The 12,271-nt window shown below is 46.4% G+C and overlaps 1 long non-coding RNA gene across 1 annotated transcript in view; it reads right to left on the bottom strand.

Annotated features, from left to right (window-relative positions):
* Positions 1 to 12,271, bottom strand: part of LOC132473984 (uncharacterized) — a 397,093-nt gene that overhangs the window by 30,406 nt on the left and 354,416 nt on the right. The gene's annotated exons all lie outside the window — the stretch shown is intronic.

The following is a 12,271-nucleotide window of genomic DNA, read 5'->3' on the forward strand; positions in this document are numbered from 1 at the left end:
CACACACACACACACACACAAACACACACACTAGTGTGCATGCACTCGCACATGTGCACCCTGTCAGTCATGATTAATTTATTTAATGACTCAGATGCTGTTTGTCACATAGAATTTCAGTTCCAACAAGGTGGTTTCTCCTCTAATAAGCATCTCTGTATGTCTCCCACATTTGTTTGTGTGTGTGTGTGTGTGTGTGTGTGTGTGTGTGTGTGTGTGTGTGTGTGTGTGTGTGTGTGTGTGTGGGCGTGTTTGTGTGTGGCTGTGTGTGGGCGTGTGCTGGTGCTTCACTGTCTGAAATTGTGAGCTTGTGTGTCAAAATTAAATAGCCTTTTTATGTTCAATCATTTGGCACCAGGGCTGTAGAACCACGCGCTATAGAAGCTCCTGTATTATCCATATCTGTAGAACGGGCTTCCCCCCGCGTGTGGCCGTACGTGAGAGCCTCTTGTATTATCCATATCTTGCATGTGATTCTGGTGTGTGGGCGTGCGCCGGCATCCCACAGTTGTTCACGTATTGGGGCAGGAGGAACAATTAATGTTTGTATTATTCATACAACAGGGTTTTGAATTTGATTCACATGTCGCCGGCTCCAGAGGCTGCCCAATCTGTACTCCCAGCTCCTCTGAGCGAGGGGGTAAAACACTTTAAAGTATTCATATATATATATATATATATATATGATTCCTTATTATATTCCTTATTTTATTTATGATTCCTTATTATATTCCTTATATATATTCCTATATATATATATATATATATATATATAAAATAAGGAATTCATTATATAATAAGAAATTAATAAGAAGCCTAGGCAGATGAGTGACATAATATTGACTATTAATGAATTAACAGAAGAAACTGCGGACAATAACTCTGAAGGAGAAGCAGGGAGGGAGTGGGCTGGAAGAGAGAGAGAGAGAGAGAGAGAGAGAGAGAGAGAGAGAGAGAGAGAGAGAGAGAGAGAGAGAGAGAGAGAGAGGAAAGAGAGAGAGGAAAGAGAGAGAGTGAGACAGAGAAAGAGTGAGAGAGACAGAGAGAGAGTATGTGAGAGAGAGTATGTGAGAGACAGAGAGAAAGAGAGAGAGAGCATGTGAGAGAGACAGAGACAGAGAGAGAGAGAGTGTGTGTGAGAGAGAGAGAGAGAGAGAGAGAGAGAGAGAGAGAGAGAGAGAGAGAGAGAGAGAGAGAGAGAAGGCATGTTTGAGAGAGAGAGCATGTGAGAGAGAGAGAGAGAGAGAGAGAGAGAGAGAGAGAGAGAGAGAGAGAGAGAGAGAGAGAGAGAGAGAGAAGGCATGTTTGAAAGAGAGAGAGCATGTGAGAGAGAGAGAGAGAGAGAGAGAGAGAGAGAGAGAGAGAGAGAGAGAGAGAGAGAGAGAGAGCATGGGAGAGAGGGGGGCGGCTGCTCTTCATTGATATCACAGACAGAGGCTTCAGACTCTCAGTCTGCAGACAGAAGAATGGGAGCCATGGACTAGAGGCATGGGAGGATGTCATGCACTGAGCGGACCTGCTGCTGCTGCCACACCAACGAGGAAGAAGCATAGCAGGAATCCACAACAGGTAGGGGGAGAGAGAGAGAGAGAGAGAGAGAGAGAGAGAGAGAGAGAGAGAGAGAGAGAGAGAGAGAGAGAAGGCATGTTTGAAAGAGAGAGAGCATGTGAGAGAGAGAGAGAGAGAGAGAGAGAGAGAGAGAGAGAGAGAGAGAGAGAGAGAGAGAGAGAGAGAACGAGAGAGAACGAGAGAACGAGAGAAGGATAATGATATATAATGCAATGAGAAAGGAATGTGTGTAGGAAATGAGAGAGATTGAGAGAGAGCGAAGGGAGTGATGAAAGAAGAGCTTGACTTGAGAGAAACAGACTCACGATAGCTTTTGTATTTTTATGTTCTCGTAGTTTCAGCACCAATCAGAGTCCTTCATTCCATCCATGAGTCCATCCCTCATTCATCCCTGGATGGATGAATTATAAATGTCCCTCCTACCCCCTCCTCCCTATTCGTGGCCTTTTCCTTCTTTCCCTTAATTTCTTCTCCTCATTCTCACTCATTCTTTGGATCATCATCTCTCCACGTTCTTCCATAGCCCTGCATCCATTTCTCCCTTCATCTCTCCAGTCCACCCCCACAGCGCAACCCACTTCTCCAACTCCTCTCCCTTTCCTCCTCCCCCTTCCCTCCCCCTCTCTATCTGTCAGTGTCCCTCCTTCTGTCATCATCTCCTCTGTGAGAGTTACAACCCGAGGGCATCCATTTGTTTTCCGGGTTATTGTACTCATTAATTCCCTCTCCTTCTCACTACTTTTTCTTCACACTCGTTTTGATTTCCTCTCTATGGTTCTCTGGGCAGCAATTACCCCGACTGTCTTCCTAGGAACCTTTAGGGAACCCAGGATGAGAAATTGACAACGGAAGTGTCCAAAAATACTAACATTCTCAATCAAGAGTCTCATGACAATTGAAGAGACATTGCTTACATGACAGACAAAGGGTTATCTACAAGGAAACAAACAGCAAAGGCTAAGACGGTTTAGAATTGCAGAAATGTATTAGATGACTTTGGCACAGTGTGCTTGTGTTTGCCTGTCTCTCTCCCTCTCTTTCGCTCTACATCTCTCTCTCTCTCTCTCTCTCTCTCTCTCTCTCTCTCTCTCTCTCTCTCTCTCTCTCTCTCTCTCTCTCTCTCTACAAAGTCAGAGTGCAGAGCCGAGTAAAGACCTTCTAGACCTATAGCACCAGAATCGTTTCATGTTGTGAATGGATAGAAAGGGCGCCCTCGAAGAGGCTCAAGCTTCTGGAAGGCGTCAGGAGTGGTTTAACATATTCTGCATCCAGCCAGAGAGAGGAGAGCTGCAAGAGAAGTCGTTAATAAGTCATCTACACAATGAATTGCAAAAAAGTAATTATGTAGCACGCAATAAAGTGGGTGTGGCTGCGAAACAAAAGAGGCAATGCATGTGTGGAGGATGTGCAGGGAGGCCCGTCCCCAGCCAGCCGGGGCCGAGGAGAGAGAGGCCGAGTTAATAAGCTAGCCAGGGGGAAGGCAGAGAAGAGGAAACAGCGTGGGTTTACAAAGAAAGGCGTTGGCGTATGATTTAGTGGGGTTAAGGGGATGGTTACATCAAGGTGTGCCAATGGAGTGACAGAATTGAGATTGCCATGGATACTGGAGTGGATACCATAGTGGATACCATAGTCATGGAGAGAAAAGTTCGGAGTCACTGAGTAAGTAACCCTATATTGAGGAGAGGGACGTGACCTCAGTGGGCGAAAGAGAAAGTTCTAGTGAAAAAGAATACATGGAAATGAGTCCGAGCCGATGTGGAAGAGGGTGGAAAGCAAAGTTGAAGGCATCAGGATTGAGTGGTGATGTGACAGTGATTGGTTCTGGGTTTTACCTATAGGCATCCTTCAGCAGGCAGCCACATTGAGCCCAACCTGCTCTTTATTGCCATGCATCTAAAATTTTACTTAAACTGCTTTGGACGAAAGCTTCTGCTAAATAGCTAAATAGAAAGTAGCAAATCTGGAAAGAAACAACCACAGCAGAAGGAGAGGAAGAGGATGACGAAAATGAAACTGAGATGAACAGTATTGGAGGACAGAACAGGACAGCAACAACAACTGACAGGGAGAACACACCAGGGCTGTGGCGAGCACAGAACATCTCGCTGGACGTGCACTGAGGCGCATGAGAGAACTTTAGCTGTGACAGCAACACAGCGCCTCAGCCTCCGCCTGCTAAATATTGATGCAGACAGCCCTGACTAGAAAGTGCCCGCTTTCAGAGAACCGCAGAGGGAAATCCATGAACAAGGAGGAAACTCATCTTAAAAATATGATTTGAGTTATAATAATAATATTAATAAGGGTGGAACACTGAACTCGACCAGACGTTTAAGGATAGGTGTTCAGAACGGCATTATAGCCTAAGTGTATCCATTCCTGGGCGGGTGAGGAGATGTACGTTTGGCATAAAGGATCGCCAATGGAGAGGCTTTTAAAAAAAGGGATTTGACATGGACTCGAGGTAGAGTTAGAGCTGTAGAGCTGAGCACTCCTTGCCACATACTCATCGAACCAACAGATGTCAGTCAACATTGATGAGACCAGCTGTGATTGTGTGTGTGTGTGTGTGTGTGTGTGTGTGTATTTGTGTGTGTGTGTGTGTGTATTTGTGTGTGTGTGTGTGTCTGTGTGTGTGTGTGTGTGTGTGTGTGTGTGTGTGTGTGTGTGTGTGTGTGTGTGTGTGTGTGTGTGTGTGTGTGTGTGTGTGTGTGTGGTGTGAGGATTCACTTGCCAGCTGTGTCTAAGCCTGTAAACAAGGTGTCGCTCAGAGTGTGTGTGTGTGGGTTGGCTTAGCTCAGCAGGTAGAGCACTTGTCTTGTAACTGAGACAGGTTGCTAGTTCGATCCCCAGCTCCTCCTAGCTGAGTTTTGATGTGTCCCTGAGCAAGACACTTAACCCTAACTGCTCCTGACGAGCTGGTTGTCGCCTTGCATGGTTGACTCTGCCGTCAGTGTGTCAATGTGTGTTTTGACCGTTGTTAGTCGCTTTGGATAAAAGCGTCTGCTAAATGCCCTAATTATGTGTGTATTGTCTGGCTCCTCCCCACCAGCCACAGAGCTGGACCTGAATGGAGGAGGTGAGCGAGGGGAAGGTGAAAACACTGACCGAGGACCACAGGAAACAGACGGCATGCTGGGATAAAACCACGAAGGACAGGACATTTGTGCTTCCCGCCTGGTACAATGTGTGGTGAGTAGACCTCATTAGACCACCGTCTTATGGTCATGAAGACAGGAACGAGTTTCAGGGGAATTACTGTGGAGAAAAGACGCAATATGAATAAAAAAATTATTTCAACTTCAGACACGTTCTTTGAAAGCGAAAACTCTACATGATGGCGGGAGGGGTTTGGTAGGAACTAACCTCAGCGCCGTACCCGCAGTAAGCTGTACAAATTAACACTTTTTTTTAAATAACTTGTAATATAGAAAACAACCATGCTTTCACATTCACGTTTCATTGCTTGCCGTATTCAGATAAACTAGTAGAATGCCAGTCTAACTAGCCAGTCTATTTGTTATGCATTCAGGGATGCCCCGCCCACAAAGTAACCTTATGTCCTGAGTAAGAAAATGTGTCCATTGAAAGCAGGTCACACATTCTGATGTAATCCATTCATGTGGTATGTGGTCCAATGGGTGACAGGAAGATTCCTTACTCTAATTCACTGATTTATTCTAGGTCACGTGACTCAAGTGTCAGAGGTCACATGACTTGCTGTTGCGCAACCAAATAACAGTCTCAAGGCTGGGTTTCACTCCCTTACTGTTAATACATATCATCTATTTGGGTCACATGTTGTAATCAATGGCATTCCTGTTCATTATAGTGATTTAAAAAAGGGCTAGTAGTGTGGCAGAATGCATAACGTCAGATAAATGGGTGAAGATGGAAGTGAGTAATAGGCCATGCAGAGCTTTATCTGCAAGGCTAGGCTAGGCTTCTTAGCTTTTCACCCTCAACAGAACCTCAAAGGGTTCCACTAATGGCCAGAGAAGTCTAGTGATATGACATCGCCTTGAGGGCAGCTTACTTCATTAGATATGAGCTCATTCTCCCATTCTTTATTGATGTAGCAGCTATAGAAGAAGCTTGTGATGATATTAAAACAAGCAGCTCCAATATTAATTCATAGCGCCAGCATGACATTAGTGCTAATTAGCACTGCTAATGTCATTACAAGTAGCATTATATCAACTCTAAGCCGATACAAAGCTGTTATTTCAATGAGACTGGACTAACCCTACAAAATATGGATCATCCGAACAATGTATTGGAAGACCACTTAACACAATAAGAGAAACTTGCACCGTGCAACAGGTCATAGCGATAATTTACAGGAACAATTCTCTAAAACAGTGCTTTATATTGCACAATTCAATTCATATTTTACCTCAAGCTACATGCTATTTAGGTGAGTGCTCTATGCAGCGCTCAACTATTGTTCTTCGTAAGTTTTATTAGTGTGAATTCTGTAGCATTCATACTCTAGATATTGAAATCTTTATTAGTGTGAATTTTTTAACTATTCAGCTTTTTCCACTTTTATTAAACATGGGAGTCAATGGGAGGCCTCCTGATTCCTCTGGTACTACAATTGTTTAAAGGCTGTATTGCAGGTTAACCGGCATTAACGGGTGTTTTCTAACGCCATTCGGCGATGACGTCACGTTGGGGAGACATGGTGGAAGGTAGCCTCAGCCTAGTACTAGAACTATGGCGTCTTAAGAGGTGGCAAGAACCACAAATAACATGTGTGATGGCCTTTGGCCGTATAATTTCGAGCCTGTCAGACGTGAGAGGTCGAATGAGGAATTGCCGAGAACTGATGGTGGTCAAAGCCAATTAAATGCATGGTCAGAGAAGAATGAGTGGAGAGTTGCTATCATTTAGCAGCTAGTCAATGAACAGCAATGCATACAATAACGACACTTTAATTTATTTTTACTGTCAGCGAATAGCACCGAATGAAAGTCAACGTTTTCTTTACATCCAGTGACAGCGGTTATGTCGTTCAGATAAGTTCCGGTAAACTTAGTCAGAAGATCTAGAAATACTTGGAATAATGCTAGCTATGGGCTAATTTGCCAGTCCTACCCGGATCCCCCTCAGATAATCCCTAATTAAATTGTACCCCCGACATGTAAACAGATTTCCGATTAGTTATCTCAAGTTTTGATGGTAGCCTACTAGCTCCAGTAACAACATCTTTGCCTAGTGTTTATTTCTAAGATTTATTTTACCCATTGTGCGAAATATGGGGTCCCCATCTCCCGATTGTTGCCCAATACCATATACATTTTGCAGTAGGCCTATAACATTACAATATTTCAGGGATGCAAGCCAAGACAATCAGTATTTGGCCTACATGACAACACACACACGCATACACTTAACAATTTTGGATAATCCGATATGCTATATATTTTAAAGCAACACTGACATAGGAGGCTGTATTGGCAAAGTTGTGCATTACAATGCAAACACGACAATAATTGGCTCCAATCTGGCGCACTTAGAAGAGCAATCGTGGTGTGACATTATTTAACCATCAATCTACCGCAAATACGATCAGACATATCAGTACATTGAACACATACACAAAGCACATTCGTCCAACCCGGCGGATGCTGACAGAAAGCCCACAACAAGCCAAACATCAACACGGCGGGTGTGCTCTCTCTCTCTCACTCTCTCATGCCCGTACACAATACCTCCAACTTATCCAACTCTAAGGCTAGGCTGCTTCACTAAGACCACAACTAACCACAAGGCCTTCATAAACATGCAGTATGCCTCACGCACAGTCACACACACTCATCTTATGCAACACAATCCGTTTTATCGTCAACAGTCTGTCACTGCAAATATTTTAGGAATAGCCTCTTACCATAAGTTAGAATGGACCCAAACTGTGTGATTGATAAAGTCTGGTTTAGCTTTTGCTTGCAATCCGTTTTTAGTATGACTTCTCAACATTACGTCTCTCATCTGTTGGGCGCACATGGCTAATTTGCATACGCGCACAGAACCGGCTGGCTCTGCAAGGCAAATAATAGAACATATTTAATTATCCTTCTATTGGTCTATCTATCTTTCTATTGGTCTATCTATCTATCTTTCTATTGGTCTATCTATCTATCTATCTATCCATCCATCCATCCATCCATCCATCCATCCATCCATCCATCCATCCATCCATCCATCCATCCATATCTATCTATCTTTCTATTGGTCTATCTATCTATCTATCTATCCATCCATCCATCCATCCATCCATCCATCCCTATCTATCTATCTATCTATCTATCTATCTATCTATCTATCTATCTATCTATCTATCTATCTATCTATCTATCTATCTATCTATCTATCTATCTATCTATCTATCTATCTACAACACATGTGTCTAGTTTTAATGTGATGAAATTTGTTTAGGCCTATGTCCAGTCAGACTTGTTTTCTCCCTTGTTCTGTGTGGTCTTGTAGGCTATACTGTCCTGTGTGAGCCGAATCCCCTAAATGAATTACCGTCGATTTTTGTCGTTTGGTATTAATAAAGACTTGACTAGGCTATCTATTTATCTAGGCTATTAATTCACAATTATTCAAAGTGAATATTCCCCACTATTCACGGAGCCTGAGGTGAATAATTGTTCATTAAACGTTTTAGTATATAGGCTACTACATGTGAACACTCCAAAAATAAACAAGATAACACATTTTGCCGGGATTTATTTGTTTTTATTAGTGTTTTTTGTTTTTATTTGTGGACATTTTGCGATGAAAGCAATATAGAGTTTGAGATGTCAATTATGGGATATTGCCCAATATCCCGAGATAGCGAACCAATCAAATTGCGCCATCTTAGGAGGTTCACATGTAGCATATACTAACTATAGATAATATATGTATTTTTCTATGTGACTGTATAATCTGCTGAACACTCTCTCACTAGTCTCTACTCTCTACTGGTCTTCCAACCGTTCCTCCGACAATCCTCCACCTGCTCCTGGTACTTCTCCCTCTTTCTTTCTTGAGCCTCCTCCATCCTCTCATCCCATGGAACTGTCAGCTCCAGCAAGACTAGTTGTATGAGGCCTCTGAGACCAAGATGACGTCAGGTCTCAATCTTGTCTTGGTGATGTGCGGTTGAATTTCTGGCTGCCTCTCCATGTAATGGGGCGTGAGGTTGGACCCAAGAACAGCACAGACCGAGACCAGTGTTGGAAGGGTTCAACCGTTTTGTTGCCCAGAAACCGAATCCAAGATAACCGGAGAAAGACAAGGAGCGAGCAGGCAAGGGGTCGGCAACGGGAGGGCAGACAGGTAGGCGAGGGGCAGGAGACCAGGAAGCAGACAGGCCGGCAGGGACTCGACGACAGGCGGGTGGTCAGACAGGCGAGAGGTCGGAAACAGGCAGGATCAGTGTTTTAGATTAGATCAGGAGTTGCGGGAATGCTCTGTGAGTAGGAGAGACGATTTGGCAGAGACTGAGGGAAGAAAGAGGATTTATATAGAGGGATCACAGGTGGAGGTGGTTGGGTTAATGAGGGGAGATCAGGGTGGCAGGCAGGTGAATGAGAAAACCAGGTGCGGATCATGACAGTACCCCCCCCCCTCCAAGGGACGGCCCCAGACGTCCCAGCCCGAGCTGGGAGGATGGAGGGGGACCGGGGGAGGGCTACAATTCCTCAGAGGCAGCAGAGTCCATGTCCTCCGCAGCAGAAGAGGAAGATGAAGAGGATGAGGCAGCCACATCGATGCCACCCCTAACCAGAGGATCAAAAGGTCCATCAGCAGATGGGCCCACAGAGGGCAGAAGTGAGGACGGGGCAGGCTGGCCAGGATGCAGACGGTGAAAGTCGGAAATGAGCCGAGGGTCCATAATGAACCGAGCCGGCACCCAGGAGCGCTCCTCCGGACCGTATCCCTCCCAGTCCACAAGATACTGCATCTGTCAGGTTTCACAAAATGGCAGACGAGAACCCAATAGCACGACAAGAGAAACAGTTCAGGGGAAGAAACAGTGTTCATTCAAACACTGTGTAGCAAACTAATCGAGTAGGCGCAGGCGAAAGGGAAGGTCCAAAGTCCAAACAGGCAGGTCAATCCAGTAGGCAGGTCAATCCAGTAGGAGCAGGCAAAAAGGAAGGTCCAAAGTCTAAAAAGGCAGGTCGATACACGAGCAGGCAGGTTCAGGAACAGAATGAGAAGGCGCGGGAGAGCTAGGTAACACACTAGACAATCTGGCAAAGAACTGAGGGAAATGGACCGGTACATATACTGAGGGGCTGATCAGCTGATGAGGAGCAGGTTAGTATGGGGGTGTGGAAGGCCAGGTGAATGAAAACAGCAGGTAATGCAGAGCAGGAGGGAGTGGCAGAGACTGAAATGACAGGAGTTAGTGTGCAAAACAGGAAACAGACAACTGTTAAACTAAAGCCTTGCTGAAGTTGTGACAGAACCCCCCCCTCTAGGGACGGCTCCTGACGTCCCACCGGGCTGGTCAGGATGGTCCCTATGGAAAGCTGAGATGAGGTCAGGGTCCAAAATGTAACGAGCCGGAACCCATGAGCGCTCCTCCGGGCCATAACCCTCCCAATCGACAAGGTATTGAAAACCCCTTCCCCGCCGTCGCGACTTGATGAGGCGATGGACAGAGTAAGCAGGACCCCCATCAATGAGCCGGGGGGGGGTGGAGGGGGTATGGAGGAGGGCTGGCTTTCCTTAACGGGTTTGACCTTGGAGACATGGAAGGTGGGATGAATCCTCATAGAGCGAGGAAGGCGGAGACGGACTGCAGCAGGATTGATGACCTTAGTGATGGAGAACGGGCCCACAGACCTTGGGGCCAACTTCCTAGTCTCTACCCGGAGTGGGAGGTCATGTGTGGACAGCCAAACCTTCTGACCAGGAGTGTAGCATGGTGCAGGGACCCGACGGCGGTTGGCATTTCTCTGGTACCGGTCGGACGAACGCAGGAGAGCAGAACGGGCCCGCAACCAGGTGCGCCGACAGCGCTGGATGAACGCCTGGACAGACGGGAAACTGGCCTCTCGCTCCTGCTCAGGGAACAGTGGAGGTTGATATCCCCGAGAGCACTGGAAAGGAGAAAGCCCTGTTGCTGAGCTTCGAAGCGTATTGTGAGCATATTCAACGAACAAAAGCTGTTTGGACCAGGAAAATGGTGTCTGGGACGCGATGCAACGCAAGGCAGTCTCCATTTCCTTGCTCATCCGTTCTGTCTGTCCGTTGGATTGAGGATGGAAACCAGAGGAAAGGCTGACCGTGGCCCCCAACAGCTGGCAAAAGTCTGTCCAAAAACGAGAAGTGAACTGTGGCCTCCCCTGAGACAATGTCACAGGGGAGGCCATGCAGACGGAAAACATGTTACAACATAAGTTCAGCGTTTTCTTTGGCAGATGGTAATTTGGGCAATGGAACAAACTGAGCAGATTTAGAAAATCTGTCCACAATGGTTAGAATGGTGGTGTTACCCTCTGAGGGGGGCAATCCGGTGACAAAGTCGAGTGAGATGTGGGACCATGGGCGATGAGGAATAGGCAGTGGCTGAAGAAGACCAGAAGGGGCATGCCGAGCAGTCTTGTGCTGAGGGCAAGCATCGATAAACTCCTTGGTGTCCTCTTCAATAGAAGGCCACCAGAAACTTTGCTTCAGCAGAGCTAGAGTGCGCCTAACCCCAGGCAAGGCGAGAAGAATGTCCCCACTGGAGGACCTGAGAGCGGAGATTCACAGGCACATACAGACGATTATCGGGGCAAGCACTGGGTGTCGGTTGGTCGGCCTGAGACCGTTGTACCTTGTCCACGATATCCCACGAAACTGCGCCGATGAACATCTGAGTGGGGACGATGCTTTAATGTTGTGTGGGAAAGTTGTCGGACTGGAACTGACGGGACAGGGAGTCTGGTTTGACATTCCTTGTACCTGGGCGATAAGACAGGGTAAAGTCAAAGCGATTAAAGAACAGTGCCCATCTGGCCTGACGGGAGCTCAACCGTTTGGCTGACCGGATGTACTCGAGGTTCTTGTGGTCTGTCCATACAACAAACGGATGTTTTGCCCCCTCCAACCAGTGCCTCCACTCCTTGAGAGCCAGCTTGACAGCCAATAATTCCAGGTTTCCGACCTCGCAATTTTTCTTCTGCTGGGGTCAAATTTGCGGGAGAAAAAAGCACACAGATGTAACTTTTGGTCCTCTGCTGACCGCTGAGACAGGACTGCACCCACCCTGGAGTCTGACGCATCCACTTCCACAACAAACTGGCAGTCTAGATCCGGAAGGATGAGAATGGGAGCAGAAGAGAACCGTGACTTTAACTCACTGAACCTTTCTTCTGCAGCAGGGGACCATTGGAAGGCTAGCTTCTGGGAGGTGAAGGCTGTCAGAGGAGCTGCCACGGAACTATAGTTGTGGATAAACCTACGGATAAAAATTGGCAAACCCCCCAACTGTTGCATTTGAACTGCAACAGTTCAAATGCAGAGGAGATGAGTGGGAGAGGGTATCTGTTCTTAATGGTGACATCATTCAGACCGCGGTAATCGATGCAGGGTCGGAGGGATTTGTCCTTTTTGTCAACAAAAAAAAATCCAGCTCCAGCAGGAGATGAAGAGGGGCAGGTGAGTATGGGAGTGTGGCAGGCCAGGTGAATGAAAACAGCTAATGCAG

Source organism: Gadus macrocephalus, chromosome 16, assembly GCF_031168955.1.
Source record: "Gadus macrocephalus chromosome 16, ASM3116895v1".
Classification (NCBI taxonomy): domain Eukaryota; kingdom Metazoa; phylum Chordata; class Actinopteri; order Gadiformes; family Gadidae; genus Gadus; species Gadus macrocephalus.